Here is a 25,077-nt window from a genome sequence, read left to right on the forward strand (position 1 = left end):
TACATCTGATGTACTGTTTAAAAGTATAAAAGTCATGTGAATATAAGCAATACAAAGGAATTAAAAGAACCTCAAATAGATCTATCATTTTACATTGCTCAGACTTAAGCCCTTACAGATTGATCCTTTAAGATCAATAGTAAGTTCATCACCTCTGATACCTGAGTATACATATTATTAAAAAACACAATCTTTCCTAATTCCTTATTGATATTGCTATTTTGCTATGAAAATCTAACATTAAGATTATCCTAGTAAGCTAAAAATATAAAAAAAACTGCTTATTACTTTATTTTATAGCTGTCTGCCCACTGTGCATTCATCACAGTTTTATGACTGTAACAGTCCTATCTCCTTCAGTCTATTCTGTTTAATTCAAATCCATCTACTAGTACATCCACAGTTCTCAGATTCTCCTGATCACAGCTTTTTCCTATAAACAATTGATCATGCTACTCCCATATGAGACATGCAAAGTAAATGCTGGTTAATGGTTAATGCAGAGACAAATCAACTTAATAGTGTCACATTTTTCAGTATGAAATACTTGTTCTGTTAAACATTGAATTGATATGAACAAAAGAAAGAAAGATATACACAGTTTGTTGTGGTGTTATATTTGATTCCCTACTGAAATTTATCATTGGATAACGTTTTGTCAAATACAGGTAAATAATAGCAATATAAATAACTGGATTTGCAAGATCAAATTCATGTACAAAATTTAATCTAATTGCATTTTATTAATATTTTGAATTTAAAGATTTGTATTAAATGTGGTTTTAGATTTCATTAAAAATGAAATTCCAGCTGTAACTTTTTCCACTATAAACTGTAAATTAATTTACAGTCTATGTTAAATCCAAAAGTACACAATTCATTTTAGGGGAATCCCATCTTTAGTCAAACAAATACAGGTAAGCTATTTGTTAAGCAAACATTTAAAACTGAAAAACTACACACTGAAATGAATAAAGGTATAACTTTATTGTTATGAGTACTGTTAGTGATCTTCACTTCCACATTTCACACAGGCATTTCCTTTCGAAATGCTAAATCATACCACAGTGTTTACAAAAACATCACTGACTTGTGTGTTGGTTCCTAGGACTACAATTTGAATCCCATATCGACCATTTTTCAGTTTAGAATTATATGGAAAGGAATTTGCACCTGTTAAACCAAACAAACCACCTATCCCAGTAAATTGACATCTAAAGCAATCCTTATGAGGAACTTGATAAAATGTTAACTTACCTTTAAAGATGGATGTCTTCTTATCTGAATGTAATATGTTTTTCCTCCCTGTGTGCAGTTCATAAGACAGTTCTGCTTGTGATTCCTTCAAACAATTTTGATGTTTTGCCTCCTAGAAAGTTCCTCAGAAAGAGAGTAGAGAAAGGAACAAGCAGCTCCCATCAGTTATCTAGCCTTCCTTTCCAGAAAGGGATAGCATGAGTGAATGAAATGCAGAGGGGGGAGGTCTCTGGGTTTCCTATTACACTGCATACTGCCCAGCTACCATGCACTCCCTGCTAACGAGACAGCAGACAGATAACCCAGCCCTCAAATCTAGCATTGAACATTGCGCCGACAATATGCTCATACATATTCTTCCAGACAAACTCAATTTAAATTAACTTAAAAAATGAATAACAGGAAGTTCATAATATATAGTTGAGACACATAGCATGTTCTGGGAGCATTATTTATTTTACATTTTTGTACATCATTATGTCAGCGTTGATTAAAAAAAATAAAATAATTAAAAAGCATTTTTCGAAAGCACAATTTCTTCCTGCAGAAACACTCTCGAAATGACATACAGTTTAGGACTTCAGAACTCCAGGTAATAATTTATGACAAACATGTCTGTCTTAAATATGACAAAATATTACAGTATAATATTTGTTTCATGCACACTTCTTATATCTGCTGATCAGTGTCTTTATACAGCTAAATGTACAGTTAAGGCATACAAATTGTTTATTGCACTTGAATATCAATTGTGAAGAACAGGAGTGCAGTTAAATGCAGTGTCAAGAAAGTAATCAAACTTTTCATACACATGTCACACCAGGTTTGTAGGTTCACTGTATTTTTTTCCAGTGATAAGATATTTAACTAAGTTATACAATATAGTTTGAAGTAGATGACAACGGAAATTGTTTATTCGTTCAAATCGTGGTGCAGACAGTTAGCTGTAAATTACTTTAGCATATGCGATGTAGTGAAGCTCAAGAAAATACTGGTGGGTTACAACTGTGGCTAATGTTCAGACAAGTCGTGATGGTTTAAAGAAAAAGTATTACAATATACTGTATCACAATAGGTTTTCCTAGAGAATCATACATGTGTAATTTCAATCATTTTACCTGAATAATCTATAATGTTATTATTTACAGATTTTGCCTAGAGCCTTCATAACTGTTAATGCTGTTATATATATATATTCCACCTCAGTCTGACTCAGGTGACATGGACTTGCAGTGTGAAAAAGAAATTGCGAGTCACACATTGTATATTTTACAGCACATGCCATGTACTCACTGTCTTTGTCTTTTCTCTGCAAGTACAGTGGCTGCAGTGGTGAACAATGTTGAGGATAAATTGGTGCTTCTGAAATTCATACAAATGAAAACAATGAACTCTGAACACTAATGGCTTTGGATGTACATGTACAAAACAAATTGTGATTAATTGTATTGGCATGCCTAACATACAGTACATTTAATAGATTTTCATATCTAAAAGAATAATAGGCATGTAGTCAACATCACATTCTGAAAAAAAGTGAAATATTGTTATTATTCTTAAATATTTTTTTAACATAAAGTAACCTAACTCCCAGAGAGGATGTTATTCACTATCATGTTATATGAGTGAATAATACTATTTTTTGGCAAAAGTAAAAGCTGTTAATTTTTTTGACTAAAATATAGTTCTCTGATGCTCCATAACTGTAATTGATGTTAAAAATGACAGGTTTTGCTTTTGAATTAAGCATTACAGGAAAATACATTTTTTTTGTGGAACACTTCAATTCTGGCTGAAACCTTTTAGTTTAGGCCATATACCTGTACAGTAATTGTCATGCAGACAGAATATCAATGTCACAAGGACTAACCAATACAATTTAGAAATTACTTAACAAGCCCCATCTCAAAGTGGTACCTTTCTCTTTGTCAATCAATGCTGGAACTTCATGTAGAATTCATAAATCTGTTTCACATGCTTTAGTATCTCAGGGACAATTATGCTGCCCTGCTCTTAATTTGAAGACCCCTGTAAAAATGAAGTGTCAGCATTATTACAATACTGTATGTGCAGTTTGTAGGATTTCTTCCAAAAAAAATTCCACTCAAAAAGCTCTAGAGTCATGGCATTGTATAACTCCCACCTGTTTCTCTCCATTTTTTATGTGTTTCTCTGCCTATTTCATTGTTAGTTTGTTCCCACGAATATAAGATTGTGTATTTGTGTTTATATACCAAGGACATTGATTTTAAGGTTTTTGGGATCCTTGAAATTAATTCATTTCAGCATTCAAAATGTATCAAATGAATATGTACTGGATGTCTGAAACATTCACAGCATTCCAGAAGGATACATCTGGTCACAGAGAGACTTTTTTCTTCTGTGAATGTGCTTCAAACAACTGGAGACTACCAGGTTTTTGGCTTTTTGGAATAATTTCTAAAGAAAAAAAGTGATGTGTTGTACATTTAAATCAGATTATATTTTATATTAATTACTCAAAATAATTTTTAATCCCTTAATAAAATAAGAAATGTATACAATGCCTGATTAGGATTATATCAGATTACAGATTATGCCCATAGTACGGGCTGTATAAATTGAATCTGCATATGGATTTAGTAAATACCAGAGATCCATTGACTCAAATTAACAATCAAATAAAATATAATAAAATATACTACTGTATATAATAACAATTGCAATCAAGTTTTCAAATAAAAAGATTTGTGTAATGTATCCTACATGATACAATGTTTCTCTTTCTACTTCAGCAGCTGCACTTATTTTGCATAATTTTTGTACCATTTTGAAAGGCTGAAAGGCTCAGAATAACAATGAATTGAGAATAAGATGAATGCTAATAACTGAAAATGCAAATGCAATAGTAGGATCTGGGAAGCTTTTTATTCTGTGGACAATACAAAACATCACAGCTCAAAGACATGATTAGAAGAAACTGATCTGATGGATCTTTCCTGCTTTCAGCACAAATGTTAAGTCATAAATATCAATTATAATGCTATTCCCATTAAGAGATTTTCTAAAGATGCACAATGATTTAAAACATTTGTCATAGACACAGGCATGTATGATGTGTGTATCACATAGATCCAGATTTAAATGAAATGGAGAATTATTTTTTTTAGCCATAACGTGTTAAATCAATTTATTACCCTATACAAACCATGCACAAAGTATTGGTCTTTTATTTCTGTACATAGAACTCAAGTACTTCAAAAACAAATTAAATCAGTAATGAAGCTCTTTAAAATCCATCCAATTCCCTCAAAACTAAGATAATTCATTAGACATTAATTATTAATATATTTCACAGCTCAATATAGCAGGTGACTGCTAATTCATCCAACTTAATTTCTTAAGAAAGCAATCTAAAAACTTGGTCTGCTGTCCTGTAGACATGCTGTAGACCCTAATACTGAAAGTTGTTTCAAAAACATTTGAAGCATAAAGAGCAAAACTGATCAATACAGCTTCCACTTAGGTTTCAGTACAATTAAACCTTTTACAGTCATACTCCATCTCAAATGTTTATTATTACATATAGTATAAATATCACTGTTTGTTCTTATTCATATGAATGCTACAGGTACCTCTGTGAAAACTAAAGAAGTCTATGTGAAATAATGAATGATTTCTACGTAACTCTTTGTTACACCACTCTTGTTTAAGTAAATAAGGTTTCAAACAGGCCTATTGGTAGAAGACATTTGGCTTGGTGACAATTAAAAAGCTAGTAGGCTTTGCAAGACATCTGATCCTCTAATATTTCCAGCACCAAAGGGAGAGGGAGAAGGAAACATCGACCAATTGGTACCCATGTAGGTCTGGATTACATGAGGTTGTAAAAATAATTGAGAAAAAGATAATTGAGATTTTGGATCTGGAATGGATACACCAGTTAGCTACAGTACCTCGTTATTGTACAGAGAAGTACAAAAGAATAGGTGTGGTAAGAGCTCAAAGAAGAACTTATGATTTTGTATTTTGAAGTTTTCTTGGAATTTCTAATAAAAGAGCACTGTTTTTTAGTTACCTTACTACTGTGTATTTTAAAGAAACCCCCTATTCAAAGATACTGTATATGCTCTGCAACCCTGCCTCATGCTCTGGGAGCCTTTTGCTCAAAACAGGTAGAACACCCTGCTTCTTGAGTTTTAGATGCTCCTGAAGGATTTGGGGGCTCCTTTCAGGGTCCAGAGAACAGTTGAGTTATTTTCCAATTAATTAGTCCAATTAGGTCCTGATGATCTGAGACAGAATGAAAACCAGAACCACCTTCTGGGTTTGATTACGGACATGGCGTTTGTGTGGGATTTCTTCAGGTGCACCGATTTCCTGCCACAGTCCAAAAACATACTGATAGGTTAATTAGCTTATGGGAAAATTGGCCCTGGTGTGAGTATGTGTGTTTGTGTCCAGGTGCACCTTGCCTTGTGCCTTTTGCTTGCCGAGATACGTTTTGGCAATCCCCTTGCCTCTTAATTGGATGAAGTGCTTAGAACATTGAAGGATGGATATTGTAAGCTATAAATCTTATCATTCATTCATATTATCTACAGTTTGTCACAGTGACACATTTGTTTAGTAAGATTAAAAAAAACAAACAAAGGAAGGGTTTAAAATAAATTGTTGTAGGGAGTATTTATTTTCTCCTGGCAATCAGCAGCTAAGACACTCATCTAAATGAAATGCAGGTGGTACAGTACATGTGAATTAGAGGGGAATAAACAAATTGAGTACCTAGCCCCTAATTATGCCATTATCCATGGATTTGTCTAAAAAGATCCAGTGGCAAAGGGTGCTAATGCTCTCGCTGCTGAAATATCTACCATGCAATTAGGTGCTAAGAGTATTTTTTGGTCAAAATAAGGCATTTTGTGAACACACTTTAGCAGAATAATGAAACAAGGGAACCTGTAGTTTATAATGCTCAAAATAACAGAAGTAATTTACTTTGTTGCATATTTTTCTGCACAAAGAGAATTAACATACAGTATACTTTGCTCAGCAAAAAAGCTTTCAGCATAATGGCTTAAATGTCAGAACAGGCATTCATATATTTATAATGTGTATATATTCTGACACATGACCCCATTCAGACTTCTATATTTATAATTGCTCTTAGGCTGGTTAAAGTAGAAAATCTGTTTGTTTGTTTTTACTGCTGTTTTTCTTTTACTGCTTTTTTAAACATGCTAAATTCATGTACAAATAAAAACTCTTCACAAGGTCACTAAAACCAAATTACTTTACTATGAACCTTGTGGTTGTTAAGCTCCCCAGTGGCCCTGTAATTATAAAACAGCTGCTCCAAAAAGTCCCTTTAAACAAGTATTCTTCTTTCTCTTTCTCACTTAGTCTAATTGTTCACCTTATAAGGAGCCAGAAGTTCAGTGACATTATTTACCAAAAGTTACTCATGCCTAAGTAGATTATTAAAATGAGACACATGCCTCAGAGGAAAGCTGGAATTGTGCTAAGATACAGCTTTCTGTGTCACTCAGCAGAAATAATTTAATTTTCTATATCTGGCTAGTCAAAAAGGTTACTATTCGTAGGGACATCACATGGCTGAAGTGAAAGAGGAAGGATTAAGATGCTTCATCAGTCAAATATGATACAGCTGTGAAATGTAGGTTTCATCTCTCAGTTGTTTGACATTATATATATATACAGTGCCTTGCGAAAGTATTCGGCCCCCTTGAACTTTTCAACCTTTTGCCACATTTCAGGCTTCAAACATAAAGATATAAATTTTTTATTTTATGTGAAGAATCACCAACAAGTGGGACACAATTGTGAAGTGGAACGAAATCTATTGGATTTTTGAAACTTTTTTAACTAATAAAAAAATGAAAAGTGGGGCGTGCAAAATTATTCGGCCCCTTTACTTTCAGTGCAGCAAACTCACTCCAGAAGTTCAGCGAGGATCTCTGAATGATCCAATGTTGTCCTAAATGACTGATGGTGATAAATAGAATCCACCTGTGTGTAATCAAGTCTCTGTATAAATGCACCTGCTCTGTGATAGTCTCAAGGTTCTGTTGAAAGCGCAGAGAGCATCATGAAGACCAAGGAACACACCAGGCAGGTCCGTAATACTGTTGTGGAGAAGTTTAAAGCCGGATTTGGATACAAAAAGATTTCCCAAGCTTCAAACATCCCAAGGAGCACTGTGCAAGCGATCATCTTGAAATGGAAGGAGTATCAGACCACTGCAAATCTACCAAGACCTGGCCGTCCCTCTAAACTTTCAGCTCAGACAAGGAGAAGACTGATCAGAGATGCAGCCAAGAGGCCCATGATCACTCTGGATGAACTGCAGAGAACTACAGCTGAGGTGGGAGAGTTTGTCCATAGGACAACAATCAGTCTTACACTGCACAAATCTGGCCTTTATGGAAGAGTGGCAAGAAGAAAGCCATTTCTCAAAGATATCCATAAAAAGTCTCATCTAAAGTTTGCCACAAGCCACCTGGGAGACACCCCAAACATGTGGAAGAAGGTGCTCTGGTCAGATGAAACCAAAATCGAACTTTTTGGCCACAATGCAAAACGATATGTTTGGCGTAAAAGCAACACAGCTCATCACCCTCAACACTGTCAAACATGGTGGTGGCAGCATCATGGTTTGGGCCTGCTTTTCTTCAGCAGGGACAGGGAAGATGGTTAAAATTGAGGGGAAGATGGATGCAGCCAAATACAGGACCATTCTGGATGAAAACCTGTTGGAGTCTGCAAAAGACCTGAAACTGGGACGGAGATTTATCTTCCAACAAGACAATGATCCCAAACATACAGCAAAATCTACAAAGGAATGGTTCACAAATAAACGTATCCAGGTGTTTGAATGGCCAAGTCAAAGTCCAGACCTGAATCCAATCGAGAATCTGTGGAAAGAGCTGAAAACTGCTGTTCACAAACGCTCTCCATCCAACCTCACTGAGCTCGAGCTGTTTTGCAAGGAAGAATGGGCAAGAATTTCAGTCTCTCGATGTGCAAAACTGATAGAGACATACCCCAAGCGACTTGCAGCTGTAATCGCAGCAAAAGGTGGCTCTACAAAGCATTAACGCAAGGGGGCCGAATAATTTTGCACGCCCCACTTTTCATATTTTTATTAGTTAAAAAAGTTTCAAAAATCCAATAGATTTCATTCCACTTCACAATTGTGTCCCACTTGTTGGTGATTCTTCACATAAAATAAAAAATTTATATCTTTATGTTTGAAGCCTGAAATGTGGCAAAAGGTTGAAAAGTTCAAGGGGGCCGAATACTTTCGCAAGGCACTGTAGTACTATGCAAATAACAATTTCTCAGTTCACTAAATAGAGTGTTTTAGTGTATCAGGAAACAGTTCACTAAAGTCTGGAATGTACAGTGCAGTAGCCTCTGTGTACCTCTATACACCAGTGCTATCACGCTATCAGAGCAGTTCAGCTCCCAGTATCTTTAATTATTAACAGCTCATGCCTTTCTAAGGGCATATTCTGAAATGAACTTGATTGTTTGATTTTTCTTTTGAATTTAACTTTAAGCTAATGCGATTCTGTATCCACCATATAAAATATGTTTTTAATGAAAATGCCATTTTATTCCTGTAGCTGGTCTTATATACTGTACGTTCGGAGTTTGCCTTAGGTATGAGGTACTATAATTAAACCCTTAATTTAAATATTGTTTGCTGACTGAAACAAAAACCGAAGTTTAATTTCTGTAAAATATATAGGAAATTAAAATGTAATGACTATCTTACATTAATTAGAATTTTTATTTGATACAATTTACACCAACCAAATGATCCAAATGATCAACTTTCAATACAATTCAGCATTTTACTTCAAAGAAATATATTTTAATATTTAACAATTTATTTTAATTCAGTATTAATAAACATATTAATGACTCCGCTTTATTTTCATCTATCATAGAGTGGTTTCTCAGATGTGCTAATTAAACATTATCACATGTAACAAGAAAAGCATGCCGAAAATGTAGATTATTTTCTAAATTTATGTATTTTAAGTGAACTCAAGTTTATCAGTTCTTTAAAATAACCAGACTCTTCCCCAGACTTGTCTCTCACATGGTAAGCACTGAATCACCTCAGCATCACATAATATTGACTTTAACTTTAACTTCAACATTACCAGCTTGTTAACCTCATTTTGTCAGTTCTTAGAAGCTAAGCAAGGTATTCACGTTGCTGCTGTACATAGAACTTGTCGACCAGTAGGTGCTCTTCCACCTGGACAAGAATTCTCAAACCAAAGCTCGACTATGGTGTCTGGCAGCACTGCCATTATGTTGGTGGTACTGTACCTGCCTACTTAGTCATTAAATGTCTTAATTATTAAAATAGTACTAGTTAAAATTTAGGTCTAGTTAAATTCCTCTCCTCTGTGTGTTTGATCTGGGCTTCTAAACCTTCCCAACTAAGTAGTTTCTCCCTTCTCTATCTGATCTGCTGTGTTATTGTGTCTGCTGTACAGGCAAATGCTCAGGTGAAATTTCAGAGTTTCAATTTTAATATGGAGCAAAATAAAATAAGGGGTTTCCACTCAATAATTTAAATTTATGATGATAGAATTCTCTATTGCTACAGATTTTACTATTCAACTCTGGTTTAAGTAAATCACACTCTTACATATCCTCTCAACTTAGCACCTTTTTCAAAGAAAGAAATTGAGGAACCAATGTGCCCCACTGGTCAAAATAACAATGCCCTTGTACCACCAGCTTGTTGAGACTGGAATAAGCCATCTGAGGAGGATTCACCACCAGTGGAGTCACGTCCTCTTTAATAATGAATCAAGATATTGTATACATTTCTCTGATTGATGTACTGTAAGTGAGTGTAATGCAGAAGTACAGTGAGATCGTGTATGCAACTTGGTGTGTATAATAGACCTCTCAGTTGGGAGGTCCAAGTGATTTTTAGAAATCTAATTCCATAGTTGCTACATTGGTCAAGTCCTGGGACCTCACTTGCTCCCCTTTATGCAGGCTCATCCTGACAACATTCCAGTAAGAGAATGCATGTTCCTGATGCTGTTAATGTAACAATTATTTTTTTATAAGTTCAGAATGTATTTCCAGACATGAGCCCCATTTAACATTTGTTGGTGGAACTGGGCTGAGAGATGCCTGTCTACAATCCCACAAGAAAGCATCTGGCGCAAAACGTGTGTCACAGATGTACAGCTTGTATTACTTTCAACACCGTCCACACATGTTACTAGCCCAACTGTACATTCCCTGTTTATACAGTAAACACTGTTGATGATAAATGTTAGTCAGACATCTTGTCTTGTTCAATACAATGTCAGTGCACCTGCTACCAAAAAGATTGTCAATGATATACTGTAATAATACTGTTAATATGTAGAAGTTATAAATAATAATATTCAATTGATTCTCAGTTTACACATTTATTATTAACTATTTGCATATTGCCTAGGTTACTACAAAATTCAACACTGATGATACTCATACTGTATTTGCATAAACAGTGCGTTTGTAGATGCCAGAGACACATTAAGGAACCAATGTGCTCCGGAGAAAATAGCTGTTTTCTATTGGAACCAAGTGTAAAATGCATTTTGAACATACCATACACAAAAGGCTTATACTGGTTTAGTAATATTTGTGTGTTATGAGTCAGTTAAAACCAACTGAAAACAATTATCTTTTTTGCCTTCCCCTGAATTCCTTTAGAACACAAGCAGTCTTTTTCCAGTCTCACAATCATGCAATGGTGAAATCATCTCCAGTGCTATTGTAAAAAAAACATCGTCAGACTTCTTCACTAAAATGTTAAAGTTCATTATCATCAATGTGTAGTTATGCCTTCAGTTGTTCAGTGTTTGTTCTTTTCAGTACATCAATTTATTGATAACACATTGTTAGCGAATTCTGGTCTGAGTGATCATTTTTTTCTAGTCATATACAGTAGGTTACTCTGAGTTCATGCAGTCATCCTACCATATGCAATCTGCAGTTCATGCTGAATTAACTTTAAGATGTCAATCAATCCATGACCTCTCTGTCACAAGAGATTTGTTAGTACTTGTGTAATTCCAATTAGTTGACTTTGCTGGACCCCAAATTCAAATCAATTATCAGTAGTTCAATTGTAGATTACAGCTAACACCCTTCCCCTTCAACAAACATTATACAGGTAACAATTTATAATAAAAATTATAGTGGCAAAAGCATCATTTATATTCATTCCAGAGACAAATCAATACAAGATGCTTGATATGGAGTGATGTTTTCTAAAGTATGCACAGAGTCCTCAACTCAATTTGTGTGGGGCCTTTTGTGTGGAGTTTGCACCGTGCTGAACATTTTCCTCCAAACTTCCAAAGACAAGCTGGATAGATTTCTTGGAGTCTCTAAATTGTCTTTGTGTTTCTGTGCATCCTGTCAAGCACATAAACTTGCCTAGTACCCCATGCATCCACATCAAGCAACAGGTTGCTGCATCACTTCCCAGAAATAAGTGGAATTCTAATAATAAATGAAAGTATTGAGTATCTTTTAGGTTGACGTTAATATAGTTTATGATTCACTACAGACATATAGATTCAGATAACTGCATTATGCAGATTTAGAAAAAGTACATCTTGCATTATCTAAAAGAAAATCTATTCAATATTTTTTAATTGTAAGTTCAGGCAATATGTTATTGCTTCCTTTGTTGATCAACTATGTTTTACATAACATTGTATTATGTGGACAAATTCAAGGCTCACATCCATCCCAACCATTGATTAGATTAGATTAAAATAGATTCTTAGATTCTTTCTACTGTATGTGGCTGAAAATAGAAAATGGTGATTAATATCTGTGTCCAAGCAGCTGATTACCCATTGCATGATGGGAGTGCATCCTTATGATTAGACAGACCACATTGTCAGTCAAATGTGTTTATTTTAACTTAAGAAAGTTCATTGGGTGATGGTCAGCCTGATTCAGTTTGGAATGATGAGAAATGTACAATACTCCTTACTTCTTAAGGCAAAACATTTATCAGATATTGCTGATTTCGAAATCACCTACTGCTACCTTGATGACACTGTATGTATCCACAGCAACCAGCTCTGACTAACAAGAGAGCATAGGTGTGCCTGCTTGCCATGGAAATGGTAACTTACTCCACAGTGCTCTAGCAGGGGCAAGCATAACATGTATATTCTGTTTGTATCCATTATTGCTTTTTTAAGATTTTTACTTTGTCAGTTATTATTTTTACAATTTTTTAAATTGCTTTAATAACCTCCAAACCTCTGTGAAAGGCCTTTGTAATTACAGTATATGCTAACAACCATAGTGTCATGCCCTCTGCAGCCAGAGGGCGCTCCTTCTCTGTCCTGTCTCTCATTTCCGGTTCTTTGCTGTCCTTCCGGTGTTTCTCTCTCTCTGGGGCTATATATTTCCGGGTCTTTCATTCTACCGGCGCTCAGCATTGATGTTCGGATGTCCTGAAACCTGCCTGGCACCAGGTCACCCCACGTCCGCTACCTGAGGGCATAGGTTTCTATACGGCATTCCCTGAACAGCTGAGCCCGGGCTAATCCCCGTCCTGCCATTCCACGGTTTGTCCTTTCCGACATCCATGACACATAGTGAGTAGTGGTATATTAGAAAATCCAGTATACAGTATTTAATACAGCAGCTGTGTGCCATTCATCTAGATCTTTAAAACATGACAGGTAAATCTCCAACGGTATACAACAAAAACATGTTCTTAAACTCATATTTAAAAATTCATTTTAAATGTTACATCAAAAATACATATCAAAATGTTTTTTATAGTTCTTTTAGCCAATATACGGTAAAGAGAAATAATTTAATGACAGCTCTGCAAACTCTATCTTTAAAGAGGTTTGCTATTTAGTGGTTAACACTCATTGTTTTGTTAGCAATTATCCTGAAAGATGGCATTTCCTAATTCAGTATTAGATTCTTAATGTTGGCAAATACTATTATACATATGTTTAATGTTAAAAAAAAATAATTTAATTTGACAGAACATGATTCTGTATCCAGATTTAGCATTAATAAACCGTGTTAATAAAATAACATACAGCAATCATTATATATTTCACAGCACAACACAAGCATAAAAATATTCTCTACTGGTATAATTAAATAACACAATAAAACAAAGAGCAGATCTTCAGTTTAATGTAATGACAGTTCACCTTGTGACCAAGACTACACTTTGTATTATTTACCATAATTTTAGGTACTATACTATTGTCTTTGAATTTACTCCTGCCAAAGGAGGTATATTTCTATAACTGGTTATTATATACTCAAATACTATAAAAATTTCGTTAGAACGAATTCATTGTATTTTCCACAATTTTCCCATTTTTTTTTAGGGAAAAATGATTTACCAAACTGAGTTATGAAGATATTGGCCTTGAATTGATCAGACATCATGTCTGATTTCTTTACAATATCATAGTTTCTTGAGACTCCAAAGGTTAGAAGTGGAGAAGGTCAAGCACTAACTAACCAAATTAATCAAATAAATAAAAGTTTTTAAGGACTTTAATTTCTTAAGTCATGGACTATTTCAACTGTAATATCCTTATATTAAGACTTAACAGTAGGGCATTCATATACTTTTCCCTTTTGTTTGTCTGATGACTGTGCCTATAAATTAATGGCACACATGAATTTTCTGTACTGTAAAGTAGCAAGAATATATTGAGTGCTTTGCAACAACAAATTAAAAATATGGTATATTTTCCTCACAGGGTCAGACTTCAAAGCAAATAAATCACCCCTCTTAATTCTTTAAACAGACCACACATACAGTACATACTAATTTCCATCAGCAATTTAATTTGTACTCCCTAAAGACATTACCAATCTGTAGAACAATGGCAGACTGATCTGTGCTTCAGACCATTTAATTAATAACTACTGTATAGTTACTTACAGTAGTCTGTGTTCCATCAGTTCAATTCCTAATATTTGACAAATAACTAAAATAGTATCTATAAGATTACCTTTAATGTGTCGTGATTACTTCCCTTAACAAAGTAAAAATATTTTAACATTTATTTTATTTTAAAGTTTTTCCAACAATGCAATCTCTCTGAAGGGAGACACCCAAATAGTATAGTCGAATATCCCCATAAAATCTGGTTTTGACCCTGTATTATGTAACTCTTGCTGTATATATATATACCTTAAGCTCACTTCTCTCCCAGATTTACTCTTTATATTGAATTATAACACTGAATACCCACTCCAAATATTACAGAGATTACGAACCAAAAATTCTAAATTTCAATCTACATGAATGCCACTGGCAGGCTTTCAATCAATCAATCAACTCCATTACATCTCTGAATCACGTAAAAACACAGATAGTGCCATTGGAATGTGAATTAAACATTTCAAAGGTCATTGTGTTTCTTTTAAATTTCCAAAATACTTTGAGGCAGAATTTCTGTATTGAATAAAAGCCAGTGAGGTTCTTTCCAGATGCAAACAGTGCAGAAATTTCTAGGAAAATGGATCTTTCTTTTGATCTTTAGAAATATGCAAGTTTTACATTTGGATTATGTCTGTTTTCTATACTGATATTCTTTTTTGGTGAATTGTTGAAAAATAGGAAAATTAAAAAAGCACTCCAATGTTAACTGTTTAAATGAAGCATTGAAGGACCATTTAATACCAAATCTGACTAATCTTTTATTTAGTACTGGAAAAAAAGGCATTTAAACTAAGCTACAGTAATAATAAATAATGGAAAACACAAGCTTCATCTTAATCTCATCTTAATCTGTATTTGCTTTGCTACAGAAATCACTAATATTTTCCATGTTATTTCACCAAAATCATCTTTTGACATTACTTACAGTACTTTATGCAAATCAGACTTGCTCCAGTAAAAAAATAAAAATAATAATAGCTATAATCATAAAAGAAAAATTATATGATTTGCGCCTTGGGAAAACAAACTACAGAGACACCTATATCTGGCAAGTTAATTTAAAGATTAATGGTTTTGCTTTTTTTTTGCTGTCTAACCAGAATAGTTTATTTCACATTATTCTTACACATAAATCCTGCTATGTGGCCAATAAAGCATTCTTTCAATTTGGCAAATCAGTCTACAGTACATCATATGCTGAACAGTCCTGCATATATAAAACTTTGGTAAACTGCAAGTTATTTTGTTTATGTGAGGATGAAACAGCATACTTATCCAGCTTTTCCATAATCTTATGTTTTATTTCTTTTTTTTATGTGTAGTATAGAAAACACACCTATATGCAAGTAAGCTTCTCATTACGGTCTGTGTAAAAATAAAGATATAACATCTCCTATTCTGAGGTAAGTTCACTTTCTGCTGATCCCTCTACATCTTGACAGTTAACATGTACATAATTTCACATGATTTTGTGTCTAAAACAAGCATTCCTTTTGTAAATCAAGAAGAAAGAATGAGTTGTCCCACGTCGGCTCCTTCATGAAAAAGCCCTTTAACCTAGCAAAGGTCTCTGTGCAGTCGATAGTGTAGCTGATCTGTTGTGACAGCAATGATGTACCTCCACTTGCCTTGAGGAAGAATGCCAATGATGGCTCTGACCTCTATATAAATAATAGGGTGAATCTAGCCATAACTACAAGCATTAACCACAAAATGTAAGTTTTAACAACAATTCTGTGCTTTTTAGGAGCTATTGTTCTAATAAGGTTTTTCTTTCTATGTCCATTTTTTTCTATGAGTTATTACAAAACCATACAGCACATAAAGGGGTTTAAAATTAGAAGGAAGCAGCTGAGTCACAAACTATTTAAAGTCAAATAATTATCAAGTAGATAACTTAATTAAAAATATTACATTTCAGATTTTAAGTGTTTATTCAATCAATTAAATATAGAAAACCAATCACTATAAAACAAAGAACTGGTATGAATTGTATAAATAATAGACCTACACAGTTTGAATACAATACATTTATACTGTATGTTGTATAAATGTACTGATACTGTATATCGTTACATGGTTATAACTGTGATGAATTCTGAAATTTCATCTTGAAGGAAACCAATCACCATAAAAGCAAATAGCTGGTAGCTACAGTATATTCATACTGAATCATAAATACTATACATACTGTCCACATGTTGAATAAAATGCATTTGTATATACTGTATGTACAGAAATACTGTATGGTTACATCTTTAGAACTGTGATGAGCTCTGAATAAATTTAAAAATGAGATGTCCTATGTTTGTATATTAAAATTATGAGTGTGACCTCTTATTTCCTCTCCAAAAACTAGAAGCTGCACAAATTGATAAATTATGTGTTTTATCATTTACCTCAGTTACTTAAAACATTAATATGCAATGAAACTTTATCATTCTCCCATTTAGAAACACACAGTATACAAAAGATAATAAAACAACTGTAATTTATTCTTATCCTAGAAAATTACTGTGAATACTCAGACACATACAGTACCCGTTGGTTAATAGATGTATGACTTACAGTATATCTAATGAAAAAAGGTAATTGTGATATTTTTTACATGGCAGTTAGCTCATTGAAATGCTTTTATTTTTTTTCTTTGGACCAGTGTTTCTCAAACTTTTCTGTACCAGGGAACAGATCCCTAAGGTCCTTCTTCTTTAAGGGCCACTTAGGCTAAAATGAAGAAAAAAAATATAATCTTTTCTCATTGACACTGTTTTTCTGCCTGTGCCTCTATCTCTGTTCTCTATCTTCTCCCTCCTCTCTCCCACTGTTGTCACCCTTTGTGTTTCCCTGTGCTGCCTTTTTGTGCATTAAAAAATAATTATTTAAAACATGAGGGCACTCCAGTAACCTCTGATGAGGTTCTACCCAAAAGCTTGTGGCATGTGTCAACAATGTACTGTTAATATGAAACTTATGAGACAAAACTATCTTCTCAGCAAATGTAAAAGGCACCTGACATTGCAAAGTGAGAAAGCTTTCAATAAACACTCAATGGCATTGAGACTGATGTGCAGCATTTTTCTCTGACTTGTCTTCTCTTTTTTGCTTGAAAAGCTCTTTTTTGTCTATCCTTGAACTGTGGATGATTGTTTAAGGTTGCCAAAGAATTTGTGATGGCTTCATACCATCATTGTTAAGAGCAGTTTGGCAAGTGACACAGACAGGTTTCAGTGGGTGACTCTCACTAGACATAAACTCAATATATCTTAGATTATATTTTTGGCTGAATAATTAATATTTTTGTTGCGGTTTCCTTGTTATTTTAAGAATTGGGTTTTCTTTTACAGATTTTGAATTTATATATGCATCAAGGGGATTTTGCTAAAATCAGGTCTTTGTTAATGGATGGTAAATGTTTGTAAAATATTTGTAGTATGCTAGTATTTTCATAGCATTGCTACAGTGTCTTCAGAAAGTATTCATCTCTCTTGGATTTTTTCTCTTGAATGTTTTGTGTTGCAAACTCAAATAGAATTACATTAAGTTTATATGGGATCTTTTGTCACTGATCTCACAAATCTCATAATATCAAACCTTATTCTTTGGCATTTCTTTCACATATCCTTGCAAGATAAATTTTACTTCATAGTTTACCTAATCATTGGCTGCAGGAGCAGCTCAAAAAAATTCAGCAAACTAGCCTATGCACTCTGCTGGTTCCTTCTAAATAAACTCCCTTGTTCCTGCCTCTTCTTGATATTCTTTCCAATAATTTTCAAATGCTCCCCCTGTGTGCATTATCTATTCTGATCTATTTTTTTTTAAATAATTAGGGGTCCCATCCTTGTCCCTTCAGTCATTGAATTTCTTAGAATTATTCTCAGTTCAAAAGTTTTTGTGTCCTCCTTTCCTAATGATATGCAGGACTGCATTCATACACTTGAAAGTGACTATTCTCCTTGCTAGAAACCTCATCTACACTATATAAATCATCTGTCTAGAGGTAAAGGGGTGTAACATTTTGGATGGATTTGGATGCAGATGGGTTTCTGGTGAGGGACTTACTGTACAGTAGGAAGCATGACAACAAATTTGGTACAAAAGTGATTTTAAAAGTGAATAAGTGACTGGTACAAATACAGGAGACAGAAACACACAGGGAAAAGGAACTTGAGCAGTGCCAAAGGAAAGAAAATAAACAAGATGGAGCTGGCTAATAAAGTAAGGAAAGCTGACCTAACTACCAAAACAAAACCTGAAACACTCGGTTTTTGGCATCTTCTAAAGCCCTGGCTAACCTTCACTAACTACCCAAAACCATACAAGACAAAAGGCACTCACCGGTCCTAAACTAGTGTTACTAATACAAAGACCAACTACGTGTGCACAATGTACCCGACAACCTTAACTAACCCTTTACACAAAAGTTCACACAAATACACAAGTGAACTACAAAAACAAATAAAGGAAAACGAGAGTAGACACAAGAAATAGGGTACAAAAGAGCACAGAGGTTGATCTAAACACGTTTGGGCAAGGTAATGGATAAAGGATAAACACAAACAAATGAAAATACAAGGAGACGAACACAAACCAGCATAGCTGAAGCTATCCGGAAACACACACAAGAAGGGAACGAACTAAAACGAAGCCGAAGCCGAAACCAAAGCCGAATGAAAATGAAGTGCCGAGCAGAACTGAAGTCAAGCAAAGAGGCTCCTTCATTCAGAAAACCTCCAAGTTAAATACTGAAGACATTGAGTTCTGATTGGTCGAGAGTTGATTGATGATGACGTAATACGGCAGGTTGGATGAATCAATGAACCAATGTGGAGGGAGAACAACCAAAGTCAGGAACTGTGGAAGATAGCATCAAAACAAACACACATGGACCACACTGGGACGTAACACTACAGGGTTCGAGTGGGCGCCCTTGCCGCCGCTGCATCTGGTCAGCCCCACACCGTCGGGGACGCGAACCCGGGCCTCTGGCATCACTCAACAGGGACCCAGCCTGGTGAGCTAAAGAGAGATCTCCCTTCAGCCCAGCGGCTGTAGGTCCTGCTATTAACAGGGAAGGGTGGTGACGTCACCGCTCTGGTAAGCCGGCTCTTACACACTTGTAGCGGAGCTAGTGTGGTGATGTCAGCTCCCTCACTGCGTGTATCAGGGTCCTCAGCTGCCTGGGCTGAGGGAGGTCTCCTTTAGCTCACGCGGTTGGAGCCCTGTTGCATTATGCCGGAGACCTGGGTTCACGCCCCAGGTGTAGGGGCCGGAACGGGCGGCAGGGGACATGACCCCGCATGGAACCGTGACTGTCACACACTCACTGTCGGCCGTTAGCGTTACATTATCTCTAATTTCTCAACTCATCAGTCAAACCTTCCATCACCAAGACACCCACTCTTCAAAATGTATTGTGGCATTTGGAAAACTGGAGTGTGATTTATTTTCTGTTGTCTCCCAAAAAGCTCCAGATTTTTACAGATGCAGTCCCTCCCCTTCCTGGCTCTGGGGACTATTATCAAGGGCTATGGTTCACAGCACCTGCACTGAGTTTTCCTCCATCTCATCTTCTGAACATTATTCTGCCTTATTTGAATTATACCCAGTTGTTATGGATGCATCTCTTTAGGGATAAGATGGGAAAAAATAAATCCTTGTTAATTCGAATAACCTGACAATAAATAAACAAAGGGAGATCATTCTCTAACTGGAAACCCCTTAGCAGACCATTAGGTAATTTCCAATTACCTAATTAAGCACCTTGTACAAGGATAATCAGAGATATTTCTTGGGAACAAACAGAAGAACAGGTCAAATGAAATGGTTTTCTCATGAATCTTTTCAAAACCAGGCAATTACAATTACAAAACTGGTAATTGGCACTGGTAACTATTTCCATGGCAAAGGCTTTCTGTATTATCCATGATGGATTACATCTGAAAAAATGGACCCCAGTCATCTTGGCACAAGGATTCACAAATGAATCCCAAAACATTCAAACTAGTAAGGAAGGGGGAAAAGCCAAATAAGCTACAAAAGGATGTTGGTTGCATAAAGAGAACAAAATGAGACAACAAAACAAAAATAAAATTAATTAAATGCATAAATCAGAATGCTAAGATATTCACATAGGATATTCACATTTTCTATACAAAATATAGCAAAATAAAGCTATCACGTTAACAAGCAATTAGCAATTATGAAATACAGTAATAGCAATAACAGAAACATAGATAAGAGAAAATGATGAAGATTAATATACAGTAACATATAATATACAACATACATATAATATACAGCGTATAGGATATGCTTTAGACTATCAAATGCAGATGTTGATTATAATTCAATGCTTGAATTAAGAATGAGTTAAGAATTTATGTGAAAAAGAAGAAATTGTTTTTATTGGGAACTTCAACTTTACCACACTAGGCTGTGAAAAACCTTTATGAATGTCAGCAACAGAAGCTCCAGTGATAGATGTGGTTAAGGATTGCTTTCTTACCCATTTTGTTGGAGCACCTACAATAGGAAATGTTTGTATAGGTCATGTCTGTTAAAAACATCAAGACAGAGTGAGGCAAAGAGAGGTGAGAAAACTATGCAATGATAATATGGTGTGCTTTGAAGTATATTTTGAAACAGCAGGTTAAGTCCAAATCAAAAGTCTACAATTCAGAAAACCAGACTTTTGACACGACTTAAGAATAGAAGAATGCTATTAGATTGCTATTAGATCAGTGGAATGTGGATGGCAACAGCCTAATTAATCAGACTAAACTTGAATTTGATTCTGCTTAGCAAACCCAAATCTAAAAAGTGAATAAAAAGATATTAAATGTTTCAAAAATCAATTAGGAAATAATGATGGAAAGGAAATGTATTTAAAGATTAAGAAACCCAGTTAAACCCATTTACAGAAAACAAGAACAATGAACTGTAAATACAGGTGAGAAATTATTATTATTATTATTATTATTATTATTATTATTATTATTATTATTATTATTATTATTATTATGATTGTGATTATTATTAGGAAGGCCAAGAGACAAGTAGAAAGGAATATTGTTGTGAAGGTTAAAATAACTAATAATTGAAAGCATTTCTGTACTTTAAAAGCAAAAGAAGCATCAAGATTGTAAAGTGTGTAAAAGACTGATGATGGTAAACTTGTAAATGCCTCACTCTGCATGGCATTCCTAGGCTCCTCATCCTACAATCAGGGACCCTCAACCAGCTGAGTTATACCAAATCTCACAATAACTAAGCAGTGCTCAATAAACATAATCAAACGCATCTGATTCTTGGATGTCATAATTCCTTTTAAATATAGTCTTATATTTAAGTCTTATACTACCCTGCTCCTGTATACAAAAAGCAAGAAAAAATAGAAATTTACTATCAAAGTGTAAGAATTAGCCCATAGTGTGAAGGAAAACAAAGATTAGATTACAATTAGGTGTGTTTTTTAAATTTCCCAAAACAAATTTCACCACGTTACTGCTTTCATCATCTGGCAACGGTCACTTTGAAATAACACCACACCCTTTAAGTGAAATTTGAAAACAATGTTACAGGTCAACATTAATCACATGTTGTACATCGTATAAACCTCAAAACAATTAGGCAATCAGCAATAATGTATTGCAGACACGTTATGTTGGCATATGGACAACATATGCATTCTTTTTAGTACAGTTTAGTACAGTTGCTTATATCATGAACCTATATATAAAATAAAAAACAATAAGAACTAATGAAAGCAAGAAATGATTATTTGTTATAATGAAGAGTTTTCTGTTAATTCTGACGCCTTCAGACTGAAACCTATGGCAGAACAGATTTCTATTTTTTGTTTGTTTTTCTGTAGATCAATCTTTGTTAAGGCAGACTTTTTTGGACTTCTAACAAGAAGCAGAGAGATTGTTGAAAAGCCTTGTGTTTCAGCATTATCCATAGAGAGAGAGAGGCAGTGACTAAATCACTGGGATAGAACAGCACCAGATGTTTCAGAGGTAAGCAAGAGATCTTTTTATGGTCATACATCATTCTACGGAACTTTAATTACTGGAGTGTAAGAGACCCTGAATGGATTCCAGCATGGATAATATTACAAGTTTCTACAAAAAACTGCCTTTGGAGGGAGCACTCTTTATACTCTTTATATAGATTCTTTATACTCTACTGTGTGCAGCTAAAACTTGGACAACCTACAGTACAGGAGAGTCTTGGGGGTCAAATCACCAACATTATCTGGGGAAGACTTTACACACTGTAAGTGAGGAGACAGATGCATCAATATCTCTGTTCTTTTAAAAGCACACACCAAACCATTGAAACTATAATTCTATGTCATCAACTCTATTGGGTTGGTCATGTTAAATGGATGTCTGAGTCCTAGATCATAAAAAAGGTTTCTCATCTCCCAGATGATCCTAGGCAATCACAACAGAAGAGGCCATAAGAAGCATTGTAAAATGATGGTCAAAGAAAATGAAGAAATGCAGCATCAGTATCAGCTCCTGGAAGATTATGGCCATCGACAGAACCCAATACAAGAGAAATCTCACAGGAGCCTAGCTTTCACATCCAAACACAATTGTCTCTGAAGACAACTCTGCTCACCTTCAGGTTCATGGAAGACAATCATCCTCAACTAGGAGAGAGACAGCCAATAAATGATTGTTATCTACTACAGTACTTTTGAGTTGTGTAGCACTCCAAAACATCTTTATCTTTTTTGGTGCAATGCTAAGATAATATTAACCATGTCTATATTTACAAAAACAAAGATACATATTTAACATTTGGAATTACAATAATTTATACAAAAGCAAATAATGATGGAAAAACTTAAATTATCAAGATCCTTGTGTGCCTAGTAACAAAAGATGATTAGTGGTTACTTTTTTAAATAGCTTTCTTCTATGTCCTTTTGTTGTTTTGTAGGACAAACATTGATGGGTATCCAGTGTAGATTACAACAACCTCCACCAGTACTGAGCAACTAAAATAAGCTATTATGCCCAGAACAATTTCTCAAAAATATGTAAAAATACATTATTATCTTGAGGCAATGATTACAAAAGGTAAACTGTTGGCATGATTTCTTTTTCAAAGTACAATTCCAAGATAAATGGACTGCCTACATAAGATGGTTATCATTTAAAAAGGTTTAACGTTGACTTAAAAGAAAAAGCCATTAAAGAAAGTGAAAGTTCAGCTAATTTACAAGTAGCATAAAATGAGTAGGAAATTAATTGACGTTTCATGAACAAGGATCTCCACATGTGCAGCATACTGTCAAAACATTTTTTTTTCACCTTAGAAATATCACAAGACTGCGCCCTATGCTATCATTAACTGTGGCTGAAAAGCTGATCAACATATTCTCTCGAATTGACTACTGCAATGCTCTACTCGCTGGGGTATCTTAATCTACCGTGAACAAACTGCAGTATGTCCAAAATTCAGCAGCCAGAATCCTGACCAGGTCTAGTGCAAGTGTTCACATTACTCCTATCCTGGAGTCCTTGCACTGGCTTCTGGTCAAATTCCGCGTAGACTTTCAAATCCTCATGCTCACCTATAAGGCTCTACATGGCTTGGCACCTCAATACCTGTCTGAACTATTATCGCCCTACTCCCCACCTCGCAACCTCCGCTCTTCAAATTCTGCCATCCTTACTATCCCCCAAGCCAGTCTACATTGTATGGGTGACAGGGCCTTCTCCTGTTATGCCCCCAAGCAATGGAACTCTTTGCCCAAGGATATCAGAGAGTCTCTAAACTCCTTCAAATCCAGACTCAAAACCCTCTTCTTCAGAAAAGCCTTTACTTAACTGGTTCCATTCTTCACCCCTCTGCTCTTCTTAGTACCAACTTCCACAGTCTCCTCTATTGTTATTGTTGTATTGTTGTATTTGTAATTGTGTCTTATCTTGTGTATTCTTCTTATTTATTGTTGTATTCTTCTTATTTATTGTTATTGTCATCCTGTAAAGCGCTTTGAGAAGCCACCTTTAAAGGCGCTATATAAAATAAAGTTGTTAATTATTATTAATAACAACAACAATAATAATAATAATAATAATAATAATAATAATAATAATAATAATAATTATTATTATTATTATTATTATTATTATTATTATTATTATTATTATTATTATTTAGAATCTGTTCTTTGTGCTGGTTCACACACTGGACAGAATCAGTATGATTTATAATAAAGTTTTATTTACACTTCAAAACTTTCATCTTTTCCATTTCTCAAGATTTTCTCTGTGCTACATATTTAATGTCTGCTTGTGCAATCAATCCTTTTTTGTACAGTACATTTTATCACTATATGTGATGTTTCTTACATGTTTTCAAAGCAAACTTTTCAACCTGTTATAGCCTTTCTGAACTTTATAGTGAACTGTCTCCTACTTAGTCAGTATTACTAATTATGATGATACTGTCAATTTAATTAATGGATAAAAAATAATTATTGTAATTCTGTATGCCAATTCTGACTCACCTCTTGTATGCTTCATTTATTTTTGTTAATTACTGGAAGTTGTCAACTGCTTTAAAACATTTCAGTCACCTTTAAAGTATTATTGGGGGTCATGATTGTATTGCCTGGTGTATATCATGTTTAGGTACTGTAGTTTGTGATCAATAAAGAAAGCTACTGAAGATCTGGTAATGAATAACCAAGTTCTACTTCAATTGTTCTACAAAACAGGTGCTTGTGACCTGCTCCATTACTTAAAAGCTGGCAATAACTTAGCATTGGAAAAATAGGAAACTTTCCAACTGAAAGCTTTTAAGCTGCCCAG

At 34.7% G+C, this 25,077-nt stretch overlaps 1 protein-coding gene across 1 annotated transcript in view; it reads right to left on the reverse strand.

Moving 5' to 3' along the window:
• Positions 1-1,262: 1,262 nt before the first annotated feature.
• LOC102690478 (peroxisomal succinyl-coenzyme A thioesterase-like) overlaps positions 1,263-25,077 on the reverse strand; it is a 56,172-nt gene continuing 32,357 nt past the window's right edge. Inside the window, exons 10-12 of the transcript XR_011190087.1 lie at positions 3,175-3,285; positions 2,551-2,619; positions 1,263-1,369 (exon numbers count right to left, since the gene is read on the reverse strand). The gene's annotated coding sequence lies outside the window, so the exon portion shown is untranslated. The remainder of the gene's footprint in view (positions 1,370-2,550; positions 2,620-3,174; positions 3,286-25,077) is intronic.

This window comes from Lepisosteus oculatus, chromosome 7 (assembly GCF_040954835.1).
Source record: "Lepisosteus oculatus isolate fLepOcu1 chromosome 7, fLepOcu1.hap2, whole genome shotgun sequence".
Taxonomy (NCBI): domain Eukaryota; kingdom Metazoa; phylum Chordata; class Actinopteri; order Semionotiformes; family Lepisosteidae; genus Lepisosteus; species Lepisosteus oculatus.